The sequence below is a fragment of the Rana temporaria genome, chromosome 1 (genome assembly GCF_905171775.1).
Source record: "Rana temporaria chromosome 1, aRanTem1.1, whole genome shotgun sequence".
Classification (NCBI taxonomy): Eukaryota; Metazoa; Chordata; class Amphibia; order Anura; family Ranidae; genus Rana; species Rana temporaria.
In genome coordinates this window covers 24,128,730-24,142,098 of record NC_053489.1, presented here as the reverse complement: position 1 = coordinate 24,142,098, position 13,369 = coordinate 24,128,730, and the positions used below count along the sequence as shown (strand labels likewise).

Here is a 13,369-nt window from a genome sequence, read left to right as displayed (position 1 = left end):
TGAGAGATACAGGAGGAGTGATACATTGTATGAGAGATACAGGAGGAGAGATACATTGTATGAGAGATACAGGAGGAGTGATACATTGTATGAGAGATACAGGAGGAGAGATACATTGTATGAGAGATACAGGAGGAGTGATACATTGTATGAGAGATACAGGAGGAGATACATTGTATGAGAGATACAGGAGGAGTGATACATTGTATGAGAGATACAGGAGGAGATACATTGTATGAGAGATACAGGAGGAGTGATACATTGTATGAGAGATACAGGAGGAGTGATACATTGTATGAGAGATACAGGAGGAGAGATACATTGTATGAGAGATACAGGAGGAGATACATTGTATGAGAGATACAGGAGGAGTGATACATTGTATGAGAGATACAGGAGGAGATACATTGTATGAGAGATACAGGAGGAGTGATACATTGTATGAGAGATACAGGAGGAGTGATACATTGTATGAGAGATACAGGAGGAGAGATACATTGTATAAGAGATACAGGAGGAGAGATACATTGTATGAGAGATACAGGAGGAGTGATACATTGTATGAGAGATACAGGAGGAGTGATACATTGTATGAGAGATACAGGAGGGGATACATTGTATGAGAGATACAGGAGGAGATACATTGTATGAGTGATAAAGGAGGAGTGATACATTGTATGAGAGATACAGGAGGAGTGATACATTGTATGAGAGATACAGGAGGAGATACATTGTATGAGAGATACAGGAGGAGTGATACATTGTATGAGAGATACAGGAGGAGTGATACATTGTATGAGAGATACAGGAGGGGATACATTGTATGAGAGATACAGGAGGAGTGATACATTGTATGAGAGATACAGGAGGAGTGATACATTGTATGAGAGATACAGGAGGAGATACATTGTATGAGAGATACAGGAGGAGATACATTGTATGAGAGATACAGGAGGAGATACATTGTATGAGAGATACGGGAGGAGATACATTGTATGAGAGATACAGGAGGAGTGATACATTGTATGAGAGATACAGGAGGAGATACATTGTATGAGAGATACAGGAGGAGATACATTGTATGAGAGATACAGGAGGAGTGATACATTGTATGAGAGATACAGGAGGAGAGATACATTGTATGAGAGATACAGGAGGAGTGATACATTGTATGAGAGATACAGGAGGAGATACATTGTATGAGAGATACAGGAGGAGTGATACATTGTATGAGAGATACAGGAGGAGTGATACATTGTATGAGAGATACAGGAGGAGAGATACATTGTATGAGAGATACAGGAGGAGATACATTGTATGAGAGATACAGGAGGAGTGATACATTGTATGAGAGATACAGGAGGAGATACATTGTATGAGAGATACAGGAGGAGTGATACATTGTATGAGAGATACAGGGAGAGATACATTGTATGAGAGATACAGGAGGAGATACATTGTATGAGAGATACAGGAGGAGTGATACATTGTATGAGAGATACAGGAGGAGTGATACATTGTATGAGAGATACAGGAGGAGTGATACATTGTATGAGAGATACAGGAGGAGAGATACATTGTATAAGAGATACAGGAGGAGTGATACATTGTATGAGAGATACAGGAGGAGATACATTGTATGAGAGATACAGGAGGAGATACATTGTATGAGAGATACAGGAGGAGTGATACATTGTATGAGAGATACAGGAGGAGATACATTGTATGAGAGATACAGGAGGAGATACATTGTATGAGAGATACAGGAGGAGAGATACATTGTATGAGAGATACAGGAGGAGTGATACATTGTATGAGAGATACAGGAGGAGATACATTGTATGAGAGATACAGGAGGAGATACATTGTATGAGAGATACAGGAGGAGTGATACATTGTATGAGAGATACAGGAGGAGATACATTGTATGAGAGATACAGGAGGAGTGATACATTGTATGAGAGATACAGGAGGAGAGATACATTGTATGAGAGATACAGGAGGAGTGATACATTGTATGAGAGATACAGGAGGAGTGATACATTGTATGAGAGATACAGGAGGACATATACATTGTATGAGAGATACAGGAGGAGAGATACATTGTATGAGAGATACAGGAGGAGAGATACATTGTATGAGAGATACAGGAGGAGAGATACATTGTATGAGAGATACAGGAGGAGAGATACATTGTATGAGAGATACAGGAGGAGTGATACATTGTATGAGAGATACAGGAGGAGATACATTGTATGAGAGATACAGGAGGAGATACATTGTATGAGAGATACAGGAGGAGTGATACATTGTATGAGGGATACAGGAGGAGATACATTGTATGAGAGATACAGGAGGAGTGATACATTGTATGAGAGATACAGGAGGAGTGATACATTGTATGAGAGATACAGGAGGAGAGATACATTGTATGAGAGATACAGGAGGAGTGTTACATTGTATGAGAGATACAGGAGGAGAGATACATTGTATGAGAGATACAGGAGGAGTGATACATTGTATAAGAGATACAGGAGGAGATACATTGTATGAGAGATACAGGAGGAGTGATACATTGTATGAGAGATACAGGAGGGGTGATACATTGTATGATAGATACAGGAGGAGTGATACATTGTATGAGAGATACAGGAGGAGATACATTGTATGAGAGATACAGGAGGAGTGATACATTGTATGAGAGATACAGGGGGAGTGATACATTGTATGAGAGATACAGGAGGAGTGATACATTGTATGAGGGATACAGGAGGAGATACATTGTATGAGAGATACAGGAGGAGTGATACATTGTATGAGGGATACAGGAGGAGATACATTGTATGAGAGATACAGGAGGAGAGATACATTGTATGAGAGATACAGGAGGAGATACATTGTATGAGAGATACAGGAGGAGTGATACATTGTATGAGAGATACAGGAGGAGTGATACATTGTATGAGAGATACAGGAGGAGAGATACATTGTATGAGAGATACAGGAGGAGTGATACATTGTATGAGAGATACAGGAGGAGATACATTGTATGAGAGATACAGGAGGAGTGATACATTGTATGAGAGATACAGGAGGAGTGATACATTGTATGAGAGATACAGGAGGAGATACATTGTATGAGAGATACAGGAGGAGTGATACATTGTATGAGAGATACAGGAGGAGTGATACATTGTATGAGAGATACAGGAGGAGTGATACATTGTATGAGAGATACAGGAGGAGAGATACATTGTATGAGAGATACAGGAGGAGTGTTACATTGTATGAGAGATACAGGAGGAGTGATACATTGTATAAGAGATACAGGAGGAGATACATTGTATGAGAGATACAGGAGGAGTGATACATTGTATGAGAGATACAGGAGGGGTGATACATTGTATGATAGATACAGGAGGAGTGATACATTGTATGAGAGATACAGGAGGAGATACATTGTATGAGAGATACAGGAGGAGTGATACATTGTATGAGAGATACAGGAGGAGTGATACATTGTATGAGAGATACAGGAGGAGAGATACATTGTATGAGAGATACAGGAGGAGTGATACATTGTATAAGAGATACAGGAGGAGATACATTGTATGAGAGATACAGGAGGAGATACATTGTATGAGAGATACAGGAGGAGATACATTGTATGAGAGATACAGGAGGAGTGATACATTGTATGAGAGATACAGGAGGAGTGATACATTGTATGAGAGATACAGGAGGAGTGATACATTGTATGAGAGATACAGGAGGAGATACATTGTATGAGAGATACAGGAGGAGATACATTGTATGAGAGATACAGGAGGAGTGATACATTGTATGAGAGATACAGGAGGAGATACATTGTATGAGAGATACAGGAGGAGATACATTGTATGAGAGATACAGGAGGAGTGATACATTGTATGAGAGATACAGGAGGAGTGATACATTGTATGAGAGATACAGGAGGACATATACATTGTATGAGAGATACAGGAGGAGATACATTGTATGAGAGATACAGGAGGAGAGATACATTGTATGAGAGATACAGGAGGAGTGATACATTGTATGAGAGATACAGGAGGAGATACATTGTATGAGAGGTACAGGAGGAGATACATTGTATGAGAGATACAGGAGGAGTGATACATTGTATGAGAGATACAGGAGGAGTGATACATTGTATGAGAGATACAGGAGGAGTGATACATTGTATGAGAGATACAGGAGGAGGATACATTGTATGAGAGATACAGGAGGAGATACATTGTATGAGAGATACAGGAGGAGTGATACATTGTATGAGGGATACAGGAGGAGATACATTGTATGAGAGATACAGGAGGAGTGATACATTGTATGAGAGATACAGGAGGAGTGATACATTGTATGAGAGATACAGGAGGAGAGATACATTGTATGAGAGATACAGGAGGAGATACATTGTATGAGAGATACAGGAGGAGTGATACATTGTATGAGAGATACAGGAGGAGTGATACATTGTATGAGAGATACAGGAGGAGAGATACATTGTATGAGAGATACAGGAGGAGTGTTACATTGTATGAGAGATACAGGAGGAGTGATACATTGTATAAGAGATACAGGAGGAGATACATTGTATGAGAGATACAGGAGGAGATACATTGTATGAGAGATACAGGAGGAGTGATACATTGTATGAGAGATACAGGAGGAGATACATTGTATGAGAGATACAGGAGGAGTGATACATTGTATGAGAGATACAGGAGGGGTGATACATTGTATGATAGATACAGGAGGAGTGATACATTGTATGAGAGATACAGGAGGAGATACATTGTATGAGAGATACAGGAGGAGTGATACATTGTATGAGAGATACAGGGGGAGTGATACATTGTATGAGAGATACAGGAGGAGTGATACATTGTATGAGGGATACAGGAGGAGAGATACATTGTATGAGGGATACAGGAGGAGAGATACATTGTATGAGAGATACAGGAGGAGATACATTGTATGAGAGATACAGGAGGAGAGATACATTGTATGAGAGATACAGGAGGAGTGATACATTGTATGAGAGATACAGGAGGAGATACATTGTATGAGAGATACAGGAGGAGATACATTGTATGAGAGATACAGGAGGAGTGATACATTGTATGAGGGATACAGGAGGAGATACATTGTATGAGAGATACAGGAGGAGTGATACATTGTATGAGAGATACAGGAGGAGAGATACATTGTATGAGAGATACAGGAGGAGTGATACATTGTATGAGAGATACAGGAGGAGAGATACATTGTATGAGAGATACAGGAGGAGATACATTGTATGAGAGATACAGGAGGAGATACATTGTATGAGAGATACAGGAGGAGTGATACATTGTATGAGGGATACAGGAGGAGTGATACATTGTATGAGAGATACAGGAGGAGAGATACATTGTATGAGAGATACGGGAGGAGATACATTGTATGAGAGATACAGGAGGAGTGATACATTGTATGAGAGATACAGGAGGAGATACATTGTATGAGAGATACAGGAGGAGATACATTGTATGAGAGATACAGGAGGAGTGATACATTGTATGAGAGATACAGGAGGAGTGATACATTGTATGAGAGATACAGGAGGAGAGATACATTGTATGAGAGATACAGGAGGAGTGTTACATTGTATGAGAGATACAGGAGGAGTGATACATTGTATAAGAGATACAGGAGGAGATACATTGTATGAGAGATACAGGAGGAGTGATACATTGTATGAGAGATACAGGAGGGGTGATACATTGTATGATAGATACAGGAGGAGTGATACATTGTATGAGAGATACAGGAGGAGATACATTGTATGAGAGATACAGGAGGAGTGATACATTGTATGAGAGATACAGGAGGAGTGATACATTGTATAAGAGATACAGGAGGAGATACATTGTATGAGAGATACAGGAGGAGAGATACATTGTATGAGAGATACAGGAGGAGTGATACATTGTATAAGAGATACAGGAGGAGATACATTGTATGAGAGATACAGGAGGAGTGATACATTGTATGAGAGATACAGGAGGAGATACATTGTATGAGAGATACAGGAGGAGTGATACATTGTATGAGAGATACAGGAGGAGTGATACATTGTATGAGAGATACAGGAGGAGATACATTGTATGAGAGATACAGGAGGAGTGATACATTGTATGAGAGATACAGGAGGAGTGATACATTGTATGAGAGATACAGGAGGAGTGATACATTGTATGAGAGATACAGGAGGAGATACATTGTATGAGAGATACAGGAGGAGTGATACATTGTATGAGAGATACAGGAGGAGTGATACATTGTATGAGAGATACAGGAGGAGAGATACATTGTATGAGAGATACAGGAGGAGTGATACATTGTATGAGAGATACAGGAGGAGATACATTGTATGAGAGATACAGGAGGAGTGATACATTGTATGAGAGATACAGGAGGAGAGATACATTGTATGAGAGATACAGGAGGAGTGATACATTGTATGAGAGATACAGGAGGAGAGATACATTGTATGAGAGGTACAGGAGGAGATACATTGTATGAGAGATACAGGAGGAGTGATACATTGTATGAGAGATACAGGAGGAGTGATACATTGTATGAGAGATACAGGAGGAGAGATACATTGTATGAGAGATACAGGAGGAGTGATACATTGTATGAGAGATACAGGAGGAGATACATTGTATGAGAGATACAGGAGGAGAGATACATTGTATGAGAGATACAGGAGGAGATACATTGTATGAGAGATACAGGAGGAGTGATACATTGTATGAGAGATACAGGAGGAGATACATTGTATGAGAGATACAGGAGGAGAGATACATTGTATGAGAGATACAGGAGGAGTGATACATTGTATGAGAGATACAGGAGGAGATACATTGTATGAGAGATACGGGAGGAGTGATACATTGTATGAGAGATACAGGGGGAGATACATTGTATGAGAGATACAGGAGGAGTGATACATTGTATGAGAGATACAGGAGGAGATACATTGTATGAGAGATACAGGAGGAGATACATTGTATGAGAGATACAGGAGGAGATACATTGTATGAGAGATACAGGAGGAGTGATACATTGTATGAGAGATACAGGAGTGATACATTGTATGAGAGATACAGGAGGAGTGATACATTGTATGAGAGATACAGGAGGAGTGATACATTGTATGAGAGATACAGGAGGAGATACATTGTATGAGAGATACAGGAGGAGAGATACATTGTATGAGAGATACAGGAGTGATACATTGTATGAGAGATACAGGAGGAGTGATACATTGTATGAGAGATACAGGAGGAGTGATACATTGTATGAGAGATACAGGAGGAGATACATTGTATGAGAGATACAGGAGGAGATACATTGTATGAGAGATACAGGAGGAGTGATACATTGTATGAGAGATACAGGAGGAGTGATACATTGTATGAGAGATACAGGAGGAGATACATTGTATGAGAGATACAGGAGGAGTGATACATTGTATGAGAGATACAGGAGGAGTGATACATTGTATGAGAGATACAGGAGGGGATACATTGTATGAGAGATACAGGAGGAGTGATACATTGTATGAGAGATACAGGAGGAGAGATACATTGTATGAGAGATACAGGAGGAGTGATACATTGTATGAGAGATACAGGAGGAGATACATTGTATGAGAGATACAGGAGGAGAGATACATTGTATGAGAGATACAGGAGGAGTGATACATTGTATGAGAGATACAGGAGGAGAGATACATTGTATGAGAGATACAGGAGGAGAGATACATTGTATGAGAGATACAGGAGGAGTGATACATTGTATGAGAGATACAGGAGGAGATACATTGTATGAGAGATACAGGAGGAGTGATACATTGTATGAGAGATACAGGAGAGATACATTGTATGAGAGATACAGGAGGAGTGATACATTGTATGAGAGATACAGGAGGAGATACATTGTATGAGAGATACAGGAGGAGATACATTGTATGAGAGATACAGGAGGAGAGATACATTGTATGAGAGATACAGGAGGAGTGATACATTGTATGAGAGATACAGGAGGAGAGATACATTGTATGAGAGATACAGGAGGAGAGATACATTGTATGAGAGATACAGGAGGAGTGATACATTGTATGAGAGATACAGGAGGAGAGATACATTGTATGAGAGATACAGGAGGAGTGATACATTGTATGAGAGATACAGGAGGAGTGATACATTGTATGAGAGATACAGGAGGAGTGATACATTGTATGAGAGATACAGGAGGAGTGATACATTGTATGAGAGATACAGGAGGAGATACATTGTATGAGAGATACAGGAGGAGTGATACATTGTATGAGAGATACAGGAGGAGTGATACATTGTATGAGAGATACAGGAGGAGTGATACATTGTATGAGAGATACAGGAGGAGATACATTGTATGAGAGATACAGGAGGAGTGTTACATTGTATGAGAGATACAGGAGGAGATACATTGTATGAGAGATACAGGAGGAGATACATTGTATGAGAGATACAGGAGGAGTGATACATTGTATGAGAGATACAGGAGGAGTGATACATTGTATGAGAGATACAGGAGGAGATACATTGTATGAGAGATACAGGAGGAGTGATACATTGTATGAGAGATACAGGAGGAGTGATACATTGTATGAGAGATACAGGAGGAGTGATACATTGTATGAGAGATACAGGAGGAGATACATTGTATGAGAGATACAGGAGGAGTGATACATTGTATGAGAGATACAGGAGGAGTGATACATTGTATGAGAGATACAGGAGGAGTGATACATTGTATGAGAGATACAGGAGGAGTGATACATTGTATGAGAGATACAGGAGGAGATACATTGTATGAGAGATACAGGAGGAGATACATTGTATGAGAGATACAGGAGGAGAGATACATTGTATGAGAGATACGGGAGGAGATACATTGTATGAGAGATACAGGAGGAGTGATACATTGTATGAGAGATACAGGAGGAGTGATACATTGTATGAGAGATACAGGAGGAGTGATACATTGTATGAGAGATACAGGAGGAGATACATTGTATGAGAGATACGGGAGGAGATACATTGTATGAGAGATACAGGAGGAGTGATACATTGTATGAGAGATACAGGAGGAGTGATACATTGTATGAGAGATACAGGAGGAGTGATACATTGTATGAGAGATACAGGAGGAGAGATACATTGTATGAGAGATACAGGAGGAGTGATACATTGTATGAGAGATACAGGAGGAGATACATTGTATGAGAGATACAGGAGGAGAGATACATTGTATGAGAGATACTGGAGGAGAGATACATTGTATGAGAGATACAGGAGGAGTGATACATTGTATGAGAGATACAGGAGGAGATACATTGTATGAGAGATACAGGAGGAGAGATACATTGTATGAGAGATACAGGAGGAGATACATTGTATGAGAGATACAGGAGGAGTGATACATTGTATGAGAGATACAGGAGGAGAGATACATTGTATGAGAGATACAGGAGGAGTGATACATTGTATGAGAGATACAGGAGGAGTGATACATTGTATGAGAGATACAGGAGGAGTGATACATTGTATGAGAGATACAGGAGGAGATACATTGTATGAGAGATACAGGAGGAGTGATACATTGTATGAGAGATACAGGAGGAGTGATACATTGTATGAGAGATACAGGAGGAGTGATACATTGTATGAGAGATACAGGAGGAGATACATTGTATGAGAGATACAGGAGGAGAGATACATTGTATGAGAGATGCAGGAGGAGTGTTACATTGTATACAAGGTACAGAAAGGAGTGTTACATTGTGAATGAAGTCCTGGAATGAGTTGTGTGTTGTATGAGGGGAGGAGGGGGGAGGGTCAGGACTGTGTTGGGGACATGCTGGTGATCACAGACAGTCCTGCTTGCTGTGGCGGAGGATTCCTGGGGCTGCTCCCGGAGTGGGAGGACGGAGTGGAGTGTTGTAACTTCCTCAGAGTTGTAATCAGAGGCAGAGAGGAGACCCAGCCATTCACACTGAGTGTCCTCAGGAAGCTGAGCCCAGCCAGGGGCCCCGAGCTCTCAGGACATGGAGACATCAGCCTGACACCCAGGAGGAGGAAGGAAGAGATTGGTGAGATTTGTCCCCAGCGTACTGCGTCCTGGGGGGTCCGGGCTGGGAGGGGGTGACAGGACATTCCAGAGGGGGGGTACACGGGACACACATGTCACTCTCTACACATATGTCTTTTTATCCCAGTCCTCACCATAGCGAATGCAATAGCCACGCACGCAACGCAGCACAATCCGATCGTCGCCAGCGACGGCGCAATCTACGATAACCGCTTACGAATGATTTCATTACGTGCAAATTCGTACACGCGTTTCGAACCGAAACAATACATTCGATGAGCCCCAGTTCTGATTGGTTTGCTCATCTTTAATGCTGGCCGTACACGGTTAGACTTTCATTCGAACGTTCGCCCGACGATCGCTCATCAGAACATTCGTAAAAAAAAAACATCAGTGGCCAGACAAACTTTCGTAAGAAACTTCGAATGCCATGACAATGTTACAAAATGTAACGTTCACACCATGAATTTATTTAAATTTTTTTTGTTTTGTTATAATGTTATGATTTAATGATGACATGCGTCCCATACATGTCGGGGTAGATTCAGGTAGGGGCGCGCAAAACTGCGGCGGCATAACGTATGACATTTACGTTACGCCGCCGCAAGTTTTATGGGCAAGTGCTTGATTCACAAAGCACTTGTCTATAAAGTTGCGGCGGCGTAGCGTAAAAGGTGCCGGCGTAAGCGCGCGTAATTCAAATGATCCCGTAGGGGGCGTGGATCATTTAAATTAGGCACGTTCCCGTGCCGAACGTACTGCGCATGCGCCGTCCCTAAAATTTCCCCGACGTGCATTGCGGTAATTGACGTCGCAAGGACGTCATTGGTATCGACGTGAACGTAAATGGCGTCCAGCGCCATTCACGGACGACTTACGGAAACGACGTAAAATTTTCAAATCGCGACGCGGGAACGACTTCCATACTTACCATTGGCTGCGCCTCCTAATAGCAGGAGCAGCCTTACGACGAAAACGATGTACGCAAACGACGTAAAAAACTACCGCCGGGCGCACGTACGTTCGTGAATCGCCGTAAGTATGTAATTTGCATACTCTACGCTGACATCTATGGGAGCGCCACCTAGCGGCCAGCGGCATAATGCACCCTAAGATACGATGGTGTAAGAGACTTATGCCAGTCGTATCTTAGGCTAAAGTCGGCGTATCTAGCTTTCTGAATACAGAAAGTAGATTCTTTTGGCGTAATTGCTCTCTGAATCTACCCCGTCATGTGTATGTTAATCAGAGTTCCGTGTAACTCCTGACTGATGTCACGTCACATGTAAAGGGATCATTCTGTTTGCACATTACACAAAGATTATGCGACCTTCTGCGAGATTTCTGACAACAGCGATACGTGTGAGTGTTGATAATCGAATACCGATCTTCATTCCCCCCCAAAAAAAATAAAAAATAATGTGTGTGTGTGTATATATATATATATATATATACAGTGTAACCTTGGATTACGAGCATAATCCGTTCCAGGAGAATGCTTGTAATACAAAGTACTCGCATATCAAAGCGAGTTTCCCCATAGAAGTCAATGGAAACGAAAATAATTTGTTCCACATTGACTTCTATGGCATGCAATACTGCATGTGGCCAGAGGATAGGGGGGGCGCCAGAGAGACACGGAAATACTCACAGACCGTTCGGCTGCATTTGGAAACCCTCGGAAACACTCTGGACCAGAGTATTTACGAGTGTCTCCGAGTATTTCCAAACTACTCCAGTCGGCTTGAATCCTACTCGTTTTGCGAGACAACACTCGCAAACCTAGTCAGGATTTAAAAAAAAACGGACTTCTGTGTTTACAAGCGATTGTGGCGAGAAAACACCAAAGGGTCTGAGCCAGAGGTGGTGGAACTGAGTTCCACCAAGTTCCACCTGAAAAAAAGCCCTATATATATATATAGACTGTATCCAGTTTAGCTAGATCTCACTGCAGACCGTTCCTGGTGTACTGTTTCCAATATACTTCAGGCAGGCGATTCAGTTAGTTTCAGTATATTAAGTATATATATACATCCCGGCTTTGTGTATATATACCGTATTTGCCGGCGTATAAGATGACCTTTTGGATGCAAAAAAATGCATCCAAAGTTGGGGGTCGTCTTATACGCCGGATCTGTCTTTGTCAGGCTGCGGACATCCATGTTTCAGGCTGCGGGCATCCATTAATTAAAAGCCGCGCCTCCTCCTCAGACTGTTCCGTGATAGGCGGAACACTCATTTTCCCAGCAGGGCCTCTGTTCAGTGTTCCGCCTATCACAGATGCCGTCTCTTCCTCGGACGAGAGGACGTCCGTGATAGGCAGAACACTGAACAGAGGCCCCGCTGGGAACATTAGTGTTCCGCCTATCACGGAACAGTCTGAGGAGGAGGCGCGGCTTTTGAATCATGGATGCCCGCAGCCTGAAACATGGATGTCCGCAGCAAAAAATAAGGTAGGGAGATTGTCTTGGCCGGCACAGTGGAGGCATGTGATGGACAGTGGAGGCATGTGATGGACAGTGAAGGCACGTGATGGACAGTGGAGGCACGTAATGGACAGTGGAGGCACGTGATGGCACAGTGGAGGCACGTGATGGCACAGTGGAGGCACGTGATGGCACAGTGGAGGCATGGAATGGCACAATGGGGGCATGGAATGGCACAGTGGGGCATGTAATGACACGGCACAGTGGGGCATGTAATGGAATGGCACAGTGAGGCATGTAATGGAATGGCACAGTGAGGCATGTAATGGAATGGCACAGTGAGGCATGTAATGGCACAGTGAGGCATGTAATGTAATGTAATGTAATGGCACAGTGAGGCATGTAATGGAATGGCACAGTGAGGCATGTAATGGCACAGTGAGGCATGTAATGTAATGTAATGTAATGGCACAGTGAGGCATGTAATGTAATGGCACAGTGAGGAATGGAATGGAATGGCACAGTGAGGCATGTAATGGAATGGCACAGTGAGATTTGAAAAAAGACTGTTTCTGTCAGCGGTTGTTCCTGTCAGTGGTTGTTCTGGCTACCCCTCAGCTTCCAGACAGACTGGTAGGAAGGGGGTAGTCTTATACGGCGAGTATATCCCAAAACCAACATTTTTCCTGGAAAAATAGGGGGTTGTCTTATACGCCGGC

General features: G+C 42.1%; 1 protein-coding gene across 2 annotated transcripts in view; it reads left to right on the top strand.

Annotated features, from left to right (window-relative positions):
- The window catches only part of LOC120925327 (phospholipid-transporting ATPase ID-like), a 186,498-nt gene that overhangs the window by 27,804 nt on the left and 145,325 nt on the right, over window positions 1-13,369 (top strand). Inside the window, exon 1 of one of the 2 annotated variants that reach the window (XM_040336014.1) lies at window positions 10,003-10,225. The exons of the other annotated variant lie outside the window; for it this stretch is intronic. The gene's annotated coding sequence lies outside the window, so the exon portion shown is untranslated. Of the gene's footprint in view, window positions 1-10,002; window positions 10,226-13,369 lie in introns of those variants that run through there. 2 annotated transcript variants of the gene reach the window in all.